At 38.1% G+C, this 17,209-nt stretch overlaps 1 protein-coding gene across 2 annotated transcripts in view; it reads left to right on the top strand.

Annotated features, from left to right (window-relative positions):
* The first annotated feature begins 4,788 nt into the window (after window positions 1–4,788).
* psq (pipsqueak) overlaps window positions 4,789–17,209 on the top strand; it is a 166,218-nt gene continuing 153,797 nt past the window's right edge. For both annotated transcript variants that reach the window (XM_067776946.1, XM_067776945.1), the window contains exons 1-2: window positions 4,789–5,098; window positions 5,163–5,365. The gene's annotated coding sequence lies outside the window, so the exon portion shown is untranslated. The remainder of the gene's footprint in view (window positions 5,099–5,162; window positions 5,366–17,209) is intronic.

Raw genomic sequence — 17,209 nt, 5'->3', positions numbered from 1 at the left:
TGAGTTTGCCGTTTTTCATAGACGACACGCAATTCCAACGATGAGACCCACGTACGCACACGTTTTGGAGTTTAGTCAAAGCCTTCACAACTCATTAGACTTTTAGGTTATGGTTGCTGATATCAATTTCGTAGTACAATTAATCGTCACTTCAACTTGTTTCAAATTTTGTTGGCTTGTACGGAAATGCCAAGTCCACACGAGTATCTATTACACACTTATTGCTGTATTCTCATTTTTTTTATTTTTTGCCTTTCCGGACGCGTGCCATCCACTTAATTGAAATTTTCTTCTTTTTTTCGTGTCGTCTCAGAAAACGTGGTAGTTAAAAAAGGGCTCTTTTTTTTCTTAGTGATCGCCGGTCTGTCATTTCCTTCTTGTTTTCGATAATTTTCATCGCAACCTTCGCCACATCGCTAGGTGTGTTCCCGTGAACACGCTCCCAAGTGGATCGCAGCCATATGCCGTAGCAGCAGACCGTAACACCCTGCCTCAGTTCTGGATGACGAACCCGACTTCCCTATAGAATCTGAGCACTCCCTGAACAGTGGTTACCAGATCGCCCTATTCGTTCCGACAGAAATTCATCTCGAAGTGGAGATACGCTATAATACAGCGCAAAAACCACAAATCAAACAAGAAGATTGCGCATTGCGCATGTAAACAATAGATCAGCTGTTTTTATGGGCAATTTATACGTCATTTTCCTTTAGCTCTTGTTTTTTCTCCCTTTCTTTAATTTGCCCAAGCAGTAAACTGTGACGTTGATGCGCAGAACGAAGCAATTTTGAACTCCTGAATGCGCAATCTGAGTAAGTGATTTGTTGGAAAAACAACAAAATTGATATCGGCAGGTGTTATTTGAGCATAACCCAAATATCGATGATAAACATCGAATTTCTGTCCGATGTCCGAATGTTTTAAAAGATCGATGTATCGTTGTTATCCCTACTCTTTCGTGGCTATAGTATTTTTCTGTGAAAATTTAACATTTGATTACAAAATACAATTCGAACCAAACAGCGTGAAGCAAATTTTATATGGAACAGTGAAGAATATTGTGTTCCTTGTTACAACCTACGCATAAATAATTTGCCCACACTTGGCTTATGCAGTAAGTTCTAATTTTTTTATTTGCAAAACGTTTAAAGGTCCCGAATTTTACGATAGCTCGAATCGAATTTTACGTTTTGGCCCCTTTGATATTCATTTCATTGTACATTGTTTGCATAAATGTGCAGCGACTTTGCGCATCAAAACAAATTTAATAATGTTGCTCGGAAGTGGTTAGAACATGGAAGAGGCAGGAATTAAAATGTACAAAAATAAAAACGAAAACAGCCATGGAAAATAAGTGAACTCGTAAATATTATAAAGTCCAAAAATAGAATAAAAAGATGAAAGTGTGTGTAAAGAAAGGGGCAAGAAAATGCGAATTTGGTGTGAATTTTTAATAAACTAGAGCAGTGATAGAGAAAAAGAGCCCGCAAAATGGTGTAAAGTGTGTGATGAATATAGTGCCATGAGGAGAAGCAAACGTAGAACAGAGTGGAACAACAAAAATGAAAATCAATATATCTTTTCAACTTTAAGCAAATCTAAGGCGTGCGAATGGGATAGTTATAGAGCAATACATGCAACGAAAATGGCGACAAGAGACGAACGAGCATACGAACGAACACAATTTGAAAACGACTTGGACGATAAATTGAATTTTGAACAGCGATGCCATACGTGAGGATTGATCTTTAAAACTGGAGTAATTTTTTAAAGCAATTTGCAAATGTTTTACATATTTAAAAATTGCACTGAATTAATGTTCAAATTTGAGATTGTTGCTGAAATATGTCCAACGATTTTGGAAGATGTATCAAAACCCGTGTATCAGCAATCCGAAGGCGGATATCGTGGGACTAATTCTTATAACTGATGCCTAGGTCAAAAGTATTCGTTAACACGGTTGAACTGGCCGGTCCATGAGGACCACACATAAACTGAATTTGTCCGTAGTGTTGTTACCAAAAGTTTGTTTTAACGACCAAACTGAAAAACCTTATCAAAAACTAGGACCTATGTTATAAAATAACTCTGTCCTCTTGGCTAGACTACCTAGGACTTAAGCCACTTGCTGCTTCTAGATCTGACAGCTGTATCACTCCTAATAGCTGGAGAATTAGCTTGGCAAGAGCAGGGCACGAGCACAGAACGTGCTCGATCGTTTCCTCCTCCAGCCCGCACTTCCTACATCTGCTATCACTGACCAAGCCTAATTTAAAGGCATGTGACGCCAGAAGGCAGTGTCTGTAGAGTTATCTACTTTATTTAAAAATACTTTATTTTTATAAATTGATTTTGAATTATTTTATTTTGAAATAAAAAATAAAATTTTAAAATATATAGTTTTATTCGAAACTATAATAAGGGGGTAGATGTAGGGTTATTTATGTACTTATAATAAATATACTTTGTTATATTTTAAATTTATTATTATTAGATTTTTTATTGTTAAATATCAAAAAAATGAAAATATTGATAGTTAATAAAATATCTTTTATACAAAAAGTGTGATAAAATAAATATCCAAATATAATTAAATTTAAAAATATTTTTTTTAAATATAGTTTCATTCTAAACTATAATGGCAGAATACCCGTCATGAGTATACAGTCCTCTATTTTTAATGATAGAAGCAACTTTGTTAGTCTAAGGTTGAAAGACCTACACAAAATCTTCGACACTTTACAGTCCCGCGCTTGAACCCACGCCTTTCCTGCTTGGTCGATCATGTAATTGTGAGGTCTACGGAGCAAGCTTCAAGGGATGCGCCCTTTTCAGCTAGTTCATCCGCTTTTTCATTCCCATCTATTCCCATATGCCGTGGGACCCAATATAGATGTTTGCTTCTCCCTGTCCCGATCCTCTCCAGGGACTGCTTACACTCTAACATGCATTTAGATATTGTGCTATGCGAGATTATTGCCTTAATTGCTGCTTGACTGTCAATATAAAAGTTAACACCATTGAATCTAGGGCTGTTTTCTTCCAGGGTTTCTATTGTTTGGTTAGACGGCCCATACATGACACAAAAACCATGCGCAAATATAAAACGACGGAATTTGTGCAAATGAAAATTTTGACATACACGGCTCAAAAACACTGCGCAATATTCATTTTTAATGCAGCGCAACAAATGAAACATGTGTTTTAATTGTATAAAAAAGGCACTAATTGTATAAAAAAACACTATTTATTTTCCACAGTGCTGGTAATTCATAGTATAAGTCGAAAAAATCGCACCAGAAGCGTTTATTTTCCATTGTATTTATAATTTTTATATTTTAGTTGCAAGACTAGCTCAACTCATTGCAGCACTGCGCAATATTCATTTTTCAACGAGCGCACCAAATGAAACATGTGTTCTAATTGTATAAAAAAATGTTATGTATTATTGAATTTGTGTGAATTCCTGTTACAAGCTAGAGATGGTCCTTACGCCTTCGATATTAACATTTTTAAGCAATAATTACTGATGTTATATTATCAGAAACCACAGGTAAACTGTGTAAGATTCACCACACACGAAGAAAAAAGAATGTGCAATATTTGCAGACATGCGTAAATATCAAAATCTTTTTGATTTTAGCGCAGTTCTCTGCGCAAATAGCGCAACCAGTGCACACACCAGGCAAATCCTTGTGCAAATTGGTAATTGGCACAAGGATACTTGAGCCGTGTAATTGGCGTATTACGGCTACTACTTCCGCTTGGAAAACGCTACAGTAATCCGGAAGCCTGTAGGATCTGTTTTGTTTCCGGATCAGCACAGTATACCGAAGGCCCTACTCCTTCCTCTACTTTGGAACTACCTGTGTACACATGTATCGCCTCGTCCGCCATTTGAGCACCCTTGCGCCAACCGTCCACCTCTAATGTGGCCTTAAGATCGCCCCCGAAGCGCAGATAGGGAATCAGGTAGTCTGTTTGCCTTGTGATTGATGACGTTATACTACTATGGCCGTATGTTCGGAGCTCAAGCTGCCCCGAGGCACCGAGCCTGGTTGCAGTCGTTAACGCTATGTTCTTTGCTACCAGGTCTACAGGTAGAATGTGCAGAATTGCATACAGTGCAGCTGTCGGGGTTGTTTTCAGGACTCCCGTACACCATTATCGGTATTTTTATACGTTTTTTGGTAGTCAGCCCGGTTAAAATCTAGAACAGCTATCGACTGCTAATAAACGTCCAACAATATCGGGAGAGGTGTCAAAAGATGGGTTTTGATCCTAGTATCAATATTCCGAATGAGAATTTTGCGCTGTTCTAAAGACATTCACGGAAAAATGAAACCATGATCTTTGGTGTGGTAGGCGGAGCACACTACACTACAACACTGTGGCCGCCGTAATACACTTTCAAAAATATCGAGAGGGGTGTTAAAAGACGCGCTTAAGGCTTGGCTTCCACGAAAGCGGTGCCGCTTTAAGTGGCCGTAACATAGCGGCAGAGTAATAAATATTACGGCCGTCAAGAGGGTACAATCTCTTTCATCAACGTACCAACGAAAAAATACTTTTCGCTTATAATAATTATCAAGCAACGTAAAAAGATTATTAAAATAAATATTTGCATTTTCGTTTGAAACTTATTACAAAATAACATTTTTGACAAATGTTTGAATTCGGGCAACATTTTCAATTTCATAATTTGAAATAATTAAATTTGGTCTCTGCTAATTTCCCCGTGGTAATTAATAACTTACATCTGGTAGCCCATTAATGGCGGACAAACGACAAACGAACGATGTGAAAAATCCATTTTCAATTATTCCGAATTCTTCTTTAGCAACGAATTCCTTCGTGTCTAGCATTGCGTTGCACGTCTGAAAAGTTGAAAAAGAACCTGAAAATCTTGGAAAAACTTTTGAAAAACTCGAATAAACCACAGAACAATAACAAGAGCTAAAAAAGTGAGCAAAAAATGAATAAATAATAAAGGAACACAAGCTGTTGAGATAGGCACCAATTAATTTGTGAAAACTACAGGGTGTTGGGCGAATTTTGTGTCGGGAACAATTCAATTAAGTTATTTGCTTGCAAATTGGTAGTGTGCATATATATATATTTAAATACACGTCAATAATTATACTAAAACTATATATTTTCAGTAAAAGAAGTTGGAAGGGTCCGGCCAAATATATTCTGCAATCCACTGGCTTAAAGGATATTATGCAAAAGATTGTCATCCAGTGCAGCGACGTAACAGTTGGCATTGTAGTTGAACAGTTGAATACGGCTGTGTGTTGCTAGTTGCTTGTCGGCAAGGGCAGAATAATAGAAGAAATTGATAAAGATCGAGAATCAGTAAAAGGCAAGTTCAATGTTTATAATGGGGAAACCGGCATGCTTCCATTTATTTAGAGTGCATTTTCTAAATGTACAACTAGTATCATGGAAGAGGTCGTTTTGTAGATCTGAGATATGAAACCATGTTGCAGTAAAAGTCTAGAACATGGGTCGACTGCTATTACGCGTCCAAAAATGTCGGTAGAGTTGTTAAAAGACGCGTATTGACTTCGACAACAATAATCTGGAAAGCACTGGGTAAGATAAATTGTATCGCTGTCCGGAGATATTGGCAGTTGAAGTTGGAAGTTACATGCGGTTGGTGTAATGTTGTTTTACGCAGGAAAAAATTTTGCTTAAAACTTGAACAGCATTAGCTTGGTTTTATTGCACCACTTGTGGACAGTGCGCAGTTACAACGTCCATTTTGCAGGGATTTAATTTCGATTCCACCCCATTAGTGGGATCATTTTTGATAAGCGTGGCCGAATGCAGCCAATGCAAGTGTTCTGCGAAAAATCTATGGATAACAACATTGAGTTCGTAGGGGCCCGGGGTAATTTTTCGGGTTTTCGTTTGTATCTTTTGAACTTGCTAAATTTTTTTTTTTTGGTTTAAGCTTGTTGGCCAGAGAGTATGTCTCCACCCGCCAGGTATTTTCTTTTGTTTGGCAGATCTGCGCTTTGATTTACTACATGAAAGTGTAGAATTACGCCATGAATTTACTAATTTCTACTTTTTCAATTGTAACTTGAATTCTTGTTGTCTGAGTATCGCTCCGAAAATTTTGCTAACAGCACGGTATATGTATATTTATATCCAAATGTGAGATGATGTGCTTGACATCTTGATAGTTCAAAACGTTAGGAGTACTGATGCCATGTTGTGGTTCAGTAGTTTATCATATTTGTTGTAGTGCAGTTCATTTATTTTTTTTTTAATTACTTTATTTGTTATTATTAAGATTAAGGGGAAGTGGTGAACGGTGCTAGCACCCCAGGTGAACTAATGGCCTATATAAATATATGCGAAACATCTGTTGAGGTTAACTTTAAGTATTTCATTAAAAAAGTTATTTTTACTTTCGTATAGAATTCTGCAAGTTGAGTGATTCTGTATGGATCAAACCCTAGAAAATCAGCTCAAAGGTGGTGTAGTTGTTAAAAATGTTAAAGCCTATTCGGGCGTGTTTGGTGGGTGTAATTGCTTATCCCCCACATTCACAGAAGTTAGAATCGAGGATATTCATTTTGTGCAGGTAAGCACCAACATAGGTGCATCCAGCGAGAATTCTTTTTAAAGTTTTGATTTGTTTTGGGTTAAGGTTTCATTTATTCAGGTTTATTTGTAAAGAGTATGTTAAAAAGAATTTGTTTACCTGTCGCGTAGTTCAGTACTTCTTCGTACCATTTGCTCATGATTTGGTTTTTTATGAGCGTAAGGGCTTCTTTGGAGGGGTCTATACGCGTCTTAGAAATTAGACTACTATAATATCAATTTATACTAAAATTGCTGAACATTGATTATGGCCAAATCTATGGATGCCAGAAAGTGAAATTGTCACAGTGAACTTATCAAATCGCTCGCACGTAAGCAAATAACTGTCAAACAATTAGGCAACAAATTCGAGCGGTTTTTCCTCCGAAACACGAACAAACCAACATTGAGAGTATTTACTAGAACTTTTTTTCGGAATCCAAAACCAGAGGCTACATACATATACAACAAATGGGATGTGAATAACGGATGCGATGTTGCTGTGGTAATTTTTTGACTTAAGTTAGGCTGATGATTGATATTATACCTCATTTTGCCCCTTCATCTCACTAAAAATATTAAAATTATTAAAGATACTACACTTGAACACCATGAAAATCTACAATAAGGGTACTCATTTAAGGTCAGTCAAGCTGGACCCCCCCCCAATGGATTCGAAATTTAAATGTGGGAATTATATGCTATTTTCGTGCTCAAAAGTACCAAAAAGAATTCGGTTTTTTTACAACTTTTAATGATTTTTTTTAAACTTCATAAGTGGGGGTCCAACAAACAAAACAATTTAAATGTGGGAATTATGTGCTATTTACGTGCTCAATAGTGCCAAAAAGAATTCGGTTGGGTCCAGCTAGACCCCCCCTCGTAAGCACTAGGCCAAACAAAACAATTTAAATGTGGGAATTATGTGCTATTTACGTGGTCAATAGTGCCAAAAAGAATTCGGGTTTTTGACAGCTTTTAATGATTTTTTTAAAACTTCAAAAGTGGGGGGTCCAGCTAGACCCCCCTCGTAAGCACTGGGTCAAACAAAAAAATTTAAATGTGGGAATTATGTGCTATTTACGTGCTCAATAGTGCCAAACAAATTCGGTTTTTTGACAACTTTTAATGATTTTTTTAAAACTTCAAAAGTGGGGAGTCCAGCTAGACCCCCCTCGTAAGCACTAGGCCAAACAAAACAATTTAAATGTGGGAATTATGTGCTATTTACGTGCTCAATAGTGCCAAAAAAATTCGGTTTTTTGACAACTTTTAATAATTATTTTAAAACTTCTAAAGTGGGGGGCCCAGCTGGACGTCCGGCTAGACCCCCCCTCGTAAGCACTAGGTCAAAAAAAAAAATTTAGATGTGGGAATTATGTGCTATTTACGTGCTCCATAGTGCCAAAAAAATTCGGTTTTTTGACAACTTTTAATGATTTTTTTAAAACTTCAAAAGTGGGGAGTCCAGCTAGACCCCCCTCGTAAGCACTAGGCCAAACAAAACAATTTAAATGTGGGAATTATGTGCTATTTACGTGCTCAATAGTGCCAAAAAAATTCGGTTTTTTGACAACTTTTAATAATTTTTTTAAAACTTCAAAAGTGGGGAGTCCAGCTAGACCCCCCCTCGTAAGCACTAGGTCAAACAAAAAAATTTAAATGTGGGAATTATGTGCTATTTATGTGCTCCAACATAAACTGCGGTCTGTCCAGAAAAACAGAGGGTGACAAGGAGGGAGCGGGGGCATATAACCCCAGACGGAAAAATCGAAACGGGATAGGTGCAGAATTTTGTGCTATTTATGGGGTCGATAGTTCCAAAAACGATTCGTTTTTTTGACAACTTTTAATGTTTTTTTAAAACATCAAAAGTGGTGGGTCCAGCTGGACGTCCAGCTAGACCCGCCCTCGTAAGCACTAGGCCAAACAAAACAATTTAAATGTGGGAATTATGTGCTATTTACGTGCTCAATAGTGCAAAAAAGAATTCGGGTTTTTGACAACTTTTAATGATTTTTTTAAAACTTCAAAAGTGGACGTCCAGCTAGACCCCCCCCCCCCCCCCCCCACACACATTTAAATTGTTTTGTTTGGCCTAGTGCTTACGAACCAGCTAGACCCCCCACTTTAGAAATTTTAAAAAAATCATTAAAAGTTATCAAAAAACCGAATTCTTTTTGGCACTATTGAGCACGTAAATAGCACATAATTCCCACATTTAAATTGTTTTGTTTGGCCTAGTGCTTACGAGGGGGGTCTAGCTGGACGTCCAGCTGGACCCCCCACTTTTGATGTTTTAAAAAAAACATTAAAAGTTGTCAAAAAAACGAATCGTTTTTGGAACTATCGAGCCCATAAATAGCGCAAAATTCTGCACCTATCCCGTTTCGATATTTCCGTCTGGGGTTATATGTCCCCGCTCCCCCCTTGTCACCCCTCTGTTTTTCTGGACAGACCGTAGCTTATGTTGGAGCACATAAATAGCACATAATTCTCACATTTAAATTTTTTTGTTTGACGTAGTGCTTATGAGGGGGGTGGGGGGGGGGCGTCTTTTTTTAAAACATCAAAAGTGGTGGGTCCAGCTGGACGTCCAGCTAGACCCGCCCTCGTAAGCACTAGGCCAAACAAAACAATTTAAATGTGGGAATTATGTGCTATTTACGTGCTCAATAGTGCAAAAAAGAATTCGGGTTTTTGACAACTTTTAATGATTTTTTTAAAACTTCAAAAGTGGACGTCCAGCTGGACCCCCCATTTTGAGGTTAAAAAAAAGTACATAAATTTTGAGCACAAAATTTTTTATTTTGGGAACAAATTAGCACATAAATAGCACATAATACCTGGCCTACCAAATTTCGCATCCATCGTGGGGGGTCCAGCTTGACGGACCTACTCATTTATCTTTATAAATGGTTTGTATACTATATATGTATATACAGAAAATATTCCACGCTTTCTAGACCAAGAGAATGCACCTCTTACACAATAATATCCTTTCCGTGTGGTCCTGCATCAGATCAATCACAAGAGGTTTGGTCGGCTGACACATTTTTTTTAAATTTTTTCTGAAGTTTGCAAGACAACTTTTACGTGAAAAAAAATTACCTATTGGGAAAATTGCCGTGAATTTTCCGTAATTTATCAGTGAAACAAAAAAACTTACCGTGGCCATATTTAGAAAACCACCTTAGAGACCAGCTAAAAAATTCCTGGACACGAATTTGCCGTATACAAATGGTTGTGCCTTAGAAAATTGCAGTTAAATATAGGTAAGACTAAGTTCATGTTATTTTGCAAAAATCAGAACATCATACGCCAAAACGATTTAAAAAGTTATATTTGGCTCAGTATAAAACAGTGAATTACTTATTTTACATTGAAGTTTATACACCATGCAAGATTGGGAATGTTACCGGGCTACCTTAGTAATAAAATAAAATACAATCATGAGATCCATAATATTCCACCTGGTAGCGAAGAACATAGCGTTAACAACTGCAACTAGGCTCGGTGCCTCGGGGCAGCGTGAGCGCCGACCATACGGCCATAGTAGTATAGCGTCATCAATCCGAAGACGAACAGACTACCTGATTCCCTATCTGCGCTTCGAGGGCGATCTTAAGGCCACCAATAGAGGTGGACGGTTGGCTGCCGGATTACTGTAGCGTTTTCCAAGCGGAAATAGTAGCCGTAACCAATAGTACAACCAGTAGAAATCCTGGAAGAAAATAGTCCAAGCTGCAATCGTGTTAACTTTTATATTGACAGTCAAGCAGCAATTAAGGCAATAATCTCGCATAGCACAGCATCTAAATGCGTGTTAGAGTGTAAGCAGTCCCTGGAGAGAATCGGGACAGGGATAAGCATTCATCTATATTGGGTACCAGGGCATATAGGAATAGATGGGAATGAAAAAGCGGATGAACTAGCTAAAAAGGGCGCATTCCTTGAAGCTTGCTCCACAGAAGTCCCAATAAGACTGGGCGAAATTAAGCGAAGGCGAGAGGTGCACACGATCGACCAAGCAGGAAAGGCGTGGGTTCAAGCGCGGGGCTGTAAAGTGTCGAAGATTATGTGCAGGTCTTATAACCTTAGACTAACAAAGTTGCTTCTATCATTAACAAGTAAGGAAGGCTAAGTTCGGGTGTGACCGAACATTACATACTCAGTTGAGAGCTATGGAGACAAAATAAGGAAAATCACCATGTAGGAAAATGAACCTAGGGTAACCCTGGAATGTGGTTGTATGACATGTGTATCAAATGGAAGGTATTAAAGAGTATTTTAAGAGAGAGTAGGCCATAGATCTATGGATGGACGCCATTTAGGGATGTCGCCGTAAAGGTGGACCAGGGCTGACTCAAGAATTTGTTTGTACGATATGGGTATCAAATGAAAGGTGTTACTGAGCATTTTAAGAGGGAGCGGGCCTTAGGTCTATCGGTGGACGCCTTTTCGAGATATCGCCATTAAGGTGGGCCAGGGGTGACTCTAGAATGTGTTTGTACGATATGGGTATCAAATGAAAGGTGTTAATGAGTATTTTCAAAGGGAGTGATCCTTAGTTCCATAGGTGGGCACCGTTTCGAGATATCGCCATAAAGGTGAACCAGGGGCGACTCTAGAATGTGTTTGTACGATATGGGAATCAAATGAAAGGTGTTACTGAGCATTTTAAGAGGGAGTGGGCATTAGGTCTATAGGTGGACGCCTTTTCGAGATGTCGCCATTAGGGTGGGCCAGGGGTGACTCTAGAATGTTTGTACGATATGGGTATCAAACGAAAGGTGTTACTGAGCATTTTAAAAGGGAGTTGGCATTAGGTCTATAGGTGGACGCGTTTTCGAAATATCGCCATTAGGGTGGGCCAGGGGTGACTCTAGAATGTGTTTGTACGATATGGGTATCAAATGAAAGGTGTTAATGAGTATTTTCAAAGGGAGTATCCTTAGTTCTATAGGTGGAAAGAAGCCTTTTCGAGATATCGCCATAAAGGTGGACCAAGGGTGACTCTAGAATGTTTGTACGATATGGGTATCAAAGGAAGGGTGTTACTGAGCATTTTAAGAGGGAGTGGGCATTAGGTCTATAAGTGGACGCCTTTTCGAGATATCGCCATTAGGGTGGGCCAGGGTGACTCTAGAATGTGTTTGTACGATATGGGTATCAAATGAAAGGTGGTAATGAGTATTTTAAAAGGGAGTGATCCTTAGTTCTATAGGTGGACGCCTTTTCGAGACATCGCCATAAAGGTGGACCAAGGGTGACTCTAGAATCTTTGTACGATATGGGGTATCAAACGAAAGGTGTTACTGAGCATTTTAAGAGGGAGTGGGGCATTAGGTCTATAGGTGGACGCCTTTTCGAGATATCGCCATTAGGGTGGGCCAGGTGTGACTCTATAATGTGTTTGTACGATATGGGTATCAAACGAAAGGTGTTACTGATCATTTTAAGAGGGAGTGGGCATTAGGTCTATAGGTGGACGCCTTTTCGAGATATCGCCATTAGGGGTGGGCCAGGGGTGACTCTATAATGTGTTTGTACGATATGGGTATCAAACGAAAGGTGTTACTGAGCACTTTAAGAGGGAGTGTGCATTAGGTCTATAGGTGGACGCCTTTTCGGGATATCGCCATTAGGGTGGGCCAGGGGTGACTCTAGAATGTTTGTACGATATGGGTATCAAACGAAGGGTGTTACTGAGCATTTTAAGAGGGAGTGGGCATTAGGTCTATAAGTGGACGCCTTTTCGAGATATCGCCATTAGGGTGGGCCAGGGTGACTCTAGAATGTGTTTGTACGGTATGGGTATCAAATGAAAGGTGGTAATGAGTATTTTAAAAGGGAGTAATCCTTAGTTCTATAGGTGGACGCCTTTTCGAGATATCGCCATAAAGGTGGACCAAGGGTGACTCTAAAATCTTTGTACGATATGGGTATCAAACGAAAGGTGTTACTGAGCATTTTAAGAGGGAGTCGGTATTAGGTCTATAGGTGGACAACTTTTCGATATATCGCCATTAGGGTGGGCCAGGGGTGACTCTAGAATGTTTGTACGATATGGGTATCAAACGAAAGGTGTTACTGAGCATTTTAGGAGGGAGAGGGCATTAGGTCTATAGGTGGACGCTTTTTCGAGATATCGCCATTAGGGTGGACCAGGGGTGACTCTAGAATGTGTTTGTACGATATGGATATCAAACTAAAGGTATTAATGAGGGTTTTAAAAGCGAGTAGCCCTTAGATGTATATGTGAAGGCGTTTTCGCGATATCGACCAAAATGTGGACCAGGTGATCCAGAAAATCATCTGTCGGGTACTGCTAATTTATTTATATATGCAATACCACTAACAGTATGCCTGCCAAGATTCCAAACGCTGTTGATTTCGCCTTGTAGAACTTTTTCATTTTCTTCTACTTAATATGGTAGGTGTCACACCCATTTTACAAAGTTTTTTCCAAAGTTATATTTTGCGTCAATAAACCAATCCAATTACCATGTTTCATCCTTTTTTTCGTATTTGGTATAGAATTATGGCATTTTTTTAATTTTTCGTAATTTTCGATATCGATAAAGTGGGCGTGGTTATGGTCGGATTTCGGCCATTTTTTATACCAATATAAAGTGAGTTCAGATAAGTGCGTGGACTAAGATTAGTAAAGATATATCGGTTTTTGCTCAAGTTATTGTGTTAACGGCCGAGAGGAAGGCCAGACGGTGGACTGTGTATAAAAACTGGGCGTGTCTTCCACCGATTTCGCCCATTTTCACAGAAAACAGTTACCGTCATAGAGTCTATGCCTCTACCAAATTTAAGAAGGATTGGTAAATTTTTGTTCGACTTATGGCATTAAAAGTATTCTAGACAAACTAAATGAAAATGGGCGGAGCCACGCCCATTTTGAAATTTTCTTTTATTTTTGTATTTTGTTGCATCATATCATTACTGGAGTTGAATTCTGACTTAATATACTTATATACAGTAAAGATATAAAATTTTTTGTTAAAATTTGAATTTAAAAAAAATTTTTTTTAAAAAGTGGGCGTGCTCTTCATCCAATTTTGCTAATTTTTATTTAGCACATATATAGTAATAGTAGTAACGTTCCTGCCAAATTTCATCATGATATCTTCAACGACTGCCAAATTACAGCTTGCAAAATTTTTAATTACCTTCTTGTAAAAGTGGGCGGTGCCACGCCCATTGTCCAAAATCTTACTAATTTTCTATTCTACGTCATAACATCAACCCACCTACCAAGTTTCACCGCTTTATCCGCCTTTGGCAATGAATTATCGCATTTTTTCGGTTTTTCGAAATTTTCGATATCGAAAAAATGGGCGTGGTTATAGTCCGATATCGTTCATTTTAAATAGCGATCTGAGATGAGTGCCCAGGAATCTACATGCCAAATTTCATCAAGATACCTCAAAATTTACTCAAGTTATCGTGTTAACGGACGGACGGACGGACGGACGGACATGGCTCAATCAAATTTTTTTTCGATCCTGATTATTTTGATATATGGAAGTCTATATCTATCTCGATTCCTTTATATATGTACAACCAACCGTTATCCAATCACACTTAATATACTCTGTGAGCTCTGCGAGGACTGTATACTCATGACGGGTATTCTGACTGGACACTGGCTTCTGGCGTCACATGCCTTTAAATTAGGCTTGATCAGTCATAGCAGATGTAGGAAATGCGGGCTGGAGAAGGAAACGATCGAGCACGTTCTGTGCTCTTGCCCTGCGCTTGCCAGGCTAAGACTCCAGCTATAAAGAGTAATACAGCTGTCAGATCTAGAAGCAGCAAGTGGCTTAAATCCTGGGAAGCTTCTAGTATTTGCCAAAAGGGCGGAGTTATTTTATAACATAGGTCCTGGTTTTTGATAGGGTTTTTCAGTTTGGTCGTTAAAACAAACTTCTGGTAACACTACGGATTTATTCAGTCTACGTGAGGTCCTCATCAACCTAACCTAACCTATGGAACTAGGTATTGCAAAAATATAAGACTGCCTAGAGTAAGAATTGAGTTCGCAAAGAAGACCCTAGAATACATAGGGTATAAAATGTATAATGAATTACCTACTGCGATTAAAGACTGTGAAAATATTAAGAAGTTTAAAGACAAATTATTTATATATTGTAAAACACTTAGCATGTAAGGAATAAATTTTTATTTATTCTAAACTAGGTCTTAACGACCGTAATAAAAAAAAAAAAAAAAAAATTGTAGATAAGTGGCATATTTTATAAATTCGAAAAAAAAAAAATAAAATTTTTGTTATGGTGGGCCGCCAACTTCATGTGAATGGTTTAAGAACTACATGGGACATTAGTTAGAATGAATTAAAATTATTAATTACTACGGATAAGAAGACTACGAAAAATTGATTACGGAGATGGACATACAAGAGTCTGATTCGGAATATGGCAATGATTTGGAAACTGAAGATGTCATTATCGACGAAGCGGCTATAATAAAAAAAAAGTTTATGTTCAATACACAAATGTCTTATGCTAAACGATTGCCAGCACCTGTTAATACTGATGATATTCCCAATATAACTGTTAACTAACCCCAGTACTGCTGCTAACTTTTCACTGTCTAGTAAGAACAAGACTTCAGCCCCCCAGCGGGTTAGGGTGTCAGAATATACCCGCGGTAGGTATGCCTGTCGTAAGAGGCGACTAAAATACCAGATTCAAGGGGCTGTGTAGCGCAACCCTTCAGGTTGCCAGCGCAATATATAGCTTCTCCAAACCCAATTGTCAACCTCACCTATCCGCGGCGAATCCTGTTTCACTAACAGACGAGGCTCTGGCGACCCTAAGCTCCTCAAGGAACTTGGGGGTGGGGAGGGAGGGATGGCCTGAAGGTTTAACGTGGCCACATAAATCGTTCCCAAGATGGTCGGGCTAGCACTTTAATGATGCTGTGTTACCGGAGCGTACCGGATCTGTATCCGGCAAAGGACCATCACATCGATAACACTCCACAAAGCCTTCGGGAAGCAACCTTATCGCTACAACAACAACAACAACAACAACAAGACTTCAGCTTCAAAAAACAAAGCGAATGCTGTTGGGAACAGCACTAATTCTGTTAATGCTGATGATTCTGATGCTGTTAATGTTCCTGCTATTCAACCCAATTCTGGTAATGATTCGACTGCTATAACAACAACCGCACTCGCAGCCCTAATCACAGCCCCTGTTTCTGAATCGGTTGCTTTAGAACCTGGTGCTCCTAGGGGGGCGACTGCTGTTCCCCCCGTAAGCGAGACGATGTAAATAGATAATAATTTTGACTTGATAAATGCTTGTAATAAAACTCGAACTGCAGTTAAACCGATCTCCATTAAAAGTAATTAACCAAGAGTAATTGCTTTTGTGGAAGCTCAACATTACCTGTAAAGTTGTGCATAGTTTGCCAAAGACGAATTCATGCATCAGACAATTGTTCGTTCCTACATCCATATTCAGAAGACGGCAGGAGAACATGTTTGGAATGGGCAAATAGCAGGTTTTCATACAAAGTTGCACTTAAGGAGATGGAGAACTACGGAGGCTTAGCACTTCAAGAAGCAAAAAAAAATTAGAAAGCCGTAGTAAAAGAAAACAGTAACATATATCTTGGCAACCCACGGAAAATAGCAGATGCTCTGCCATTCACCTCTAAAGCGAGTAACTTGCAAATTCTCAAAAATGGTTTAACAATGAACATGGACTTTGTAAAAATTGACAAAAGCCTGTATTTTTTCAAATACACGTGCGGAATTATGAATTTTTGAATATTAAACTTTTTTTCCCCCATTTATTGATGCAATGCGTTACAGCATACAATAACTGTGTAAAAAATTAACCGATTCTCATAATATTTTCTTTGAAATGTTCGCTATTACTTTTAATTAAAAAAAATATTATAGTATTTAGTAATAATTTAAGACTTTTTTTCAAAAATTGATATTTCAAATAACGGTTATTGTTTTTTGTTTAAACTTTTTCTATATCGAGTGAGCAGTTTATATTTCAACTTGGGTAAATATCCTTTGGCCAACGCTCGTTGTTTTCGGAATATGAATTTTTGAATATTAATCTTTTTTTCGCCATATATTGATGAATTACATATCAGCATACAAGGCGATCAATGCCAAATGCTTAAAATTAATTAAAATATCACATTTATTATTGAATACATTCATTTTTTGTTATTTTTCAGAATTACAGTGATTTTGTAACAGGACATGGCAAAGGCTCTTATGACGGTATTGAAGGTTTAGTGAAATATTTTGCCATATTCATATAGAAAAAGTTTAAACAAAAAACAATAATCGTTATTTGAAATATCAATTTTTGAAAAAAAAAGTCGTAATAAATTATTACTAAATACCAGGCATGCCTAACCAACGAACCGATATCATTTCGTTACGATAATTAACGTTAATAAACGCAACAAAGTCATTTTGTTTCGTTTATTAACGTTAAGAACGTCAAATTAATGAAATGATTTTGTTTCGTTTTCTGCCATATCAAAACGAAATCAAATCGTTTATGTTGATTATTGAATTCAAACTATGCTGGCAAAGCTG

The sequence above is a fragment of the Eurosta solidaginis genome, chromosome 3, assembly GCF_040869045.1.
Source record: "Eurosta solidaginis isolate ZX-2024a chromosome 3, ASM4086904v1, whole genome shotgun sequence".
NCBI lineage: Eukaryota > Metazoa > Arthropoda > Insecta > Diptera > Tephritidae > Eurosta > Eurosta solidaginis.
This window is presented reverse-complemented; position numbering and strand designations above follow the sequence as displayed.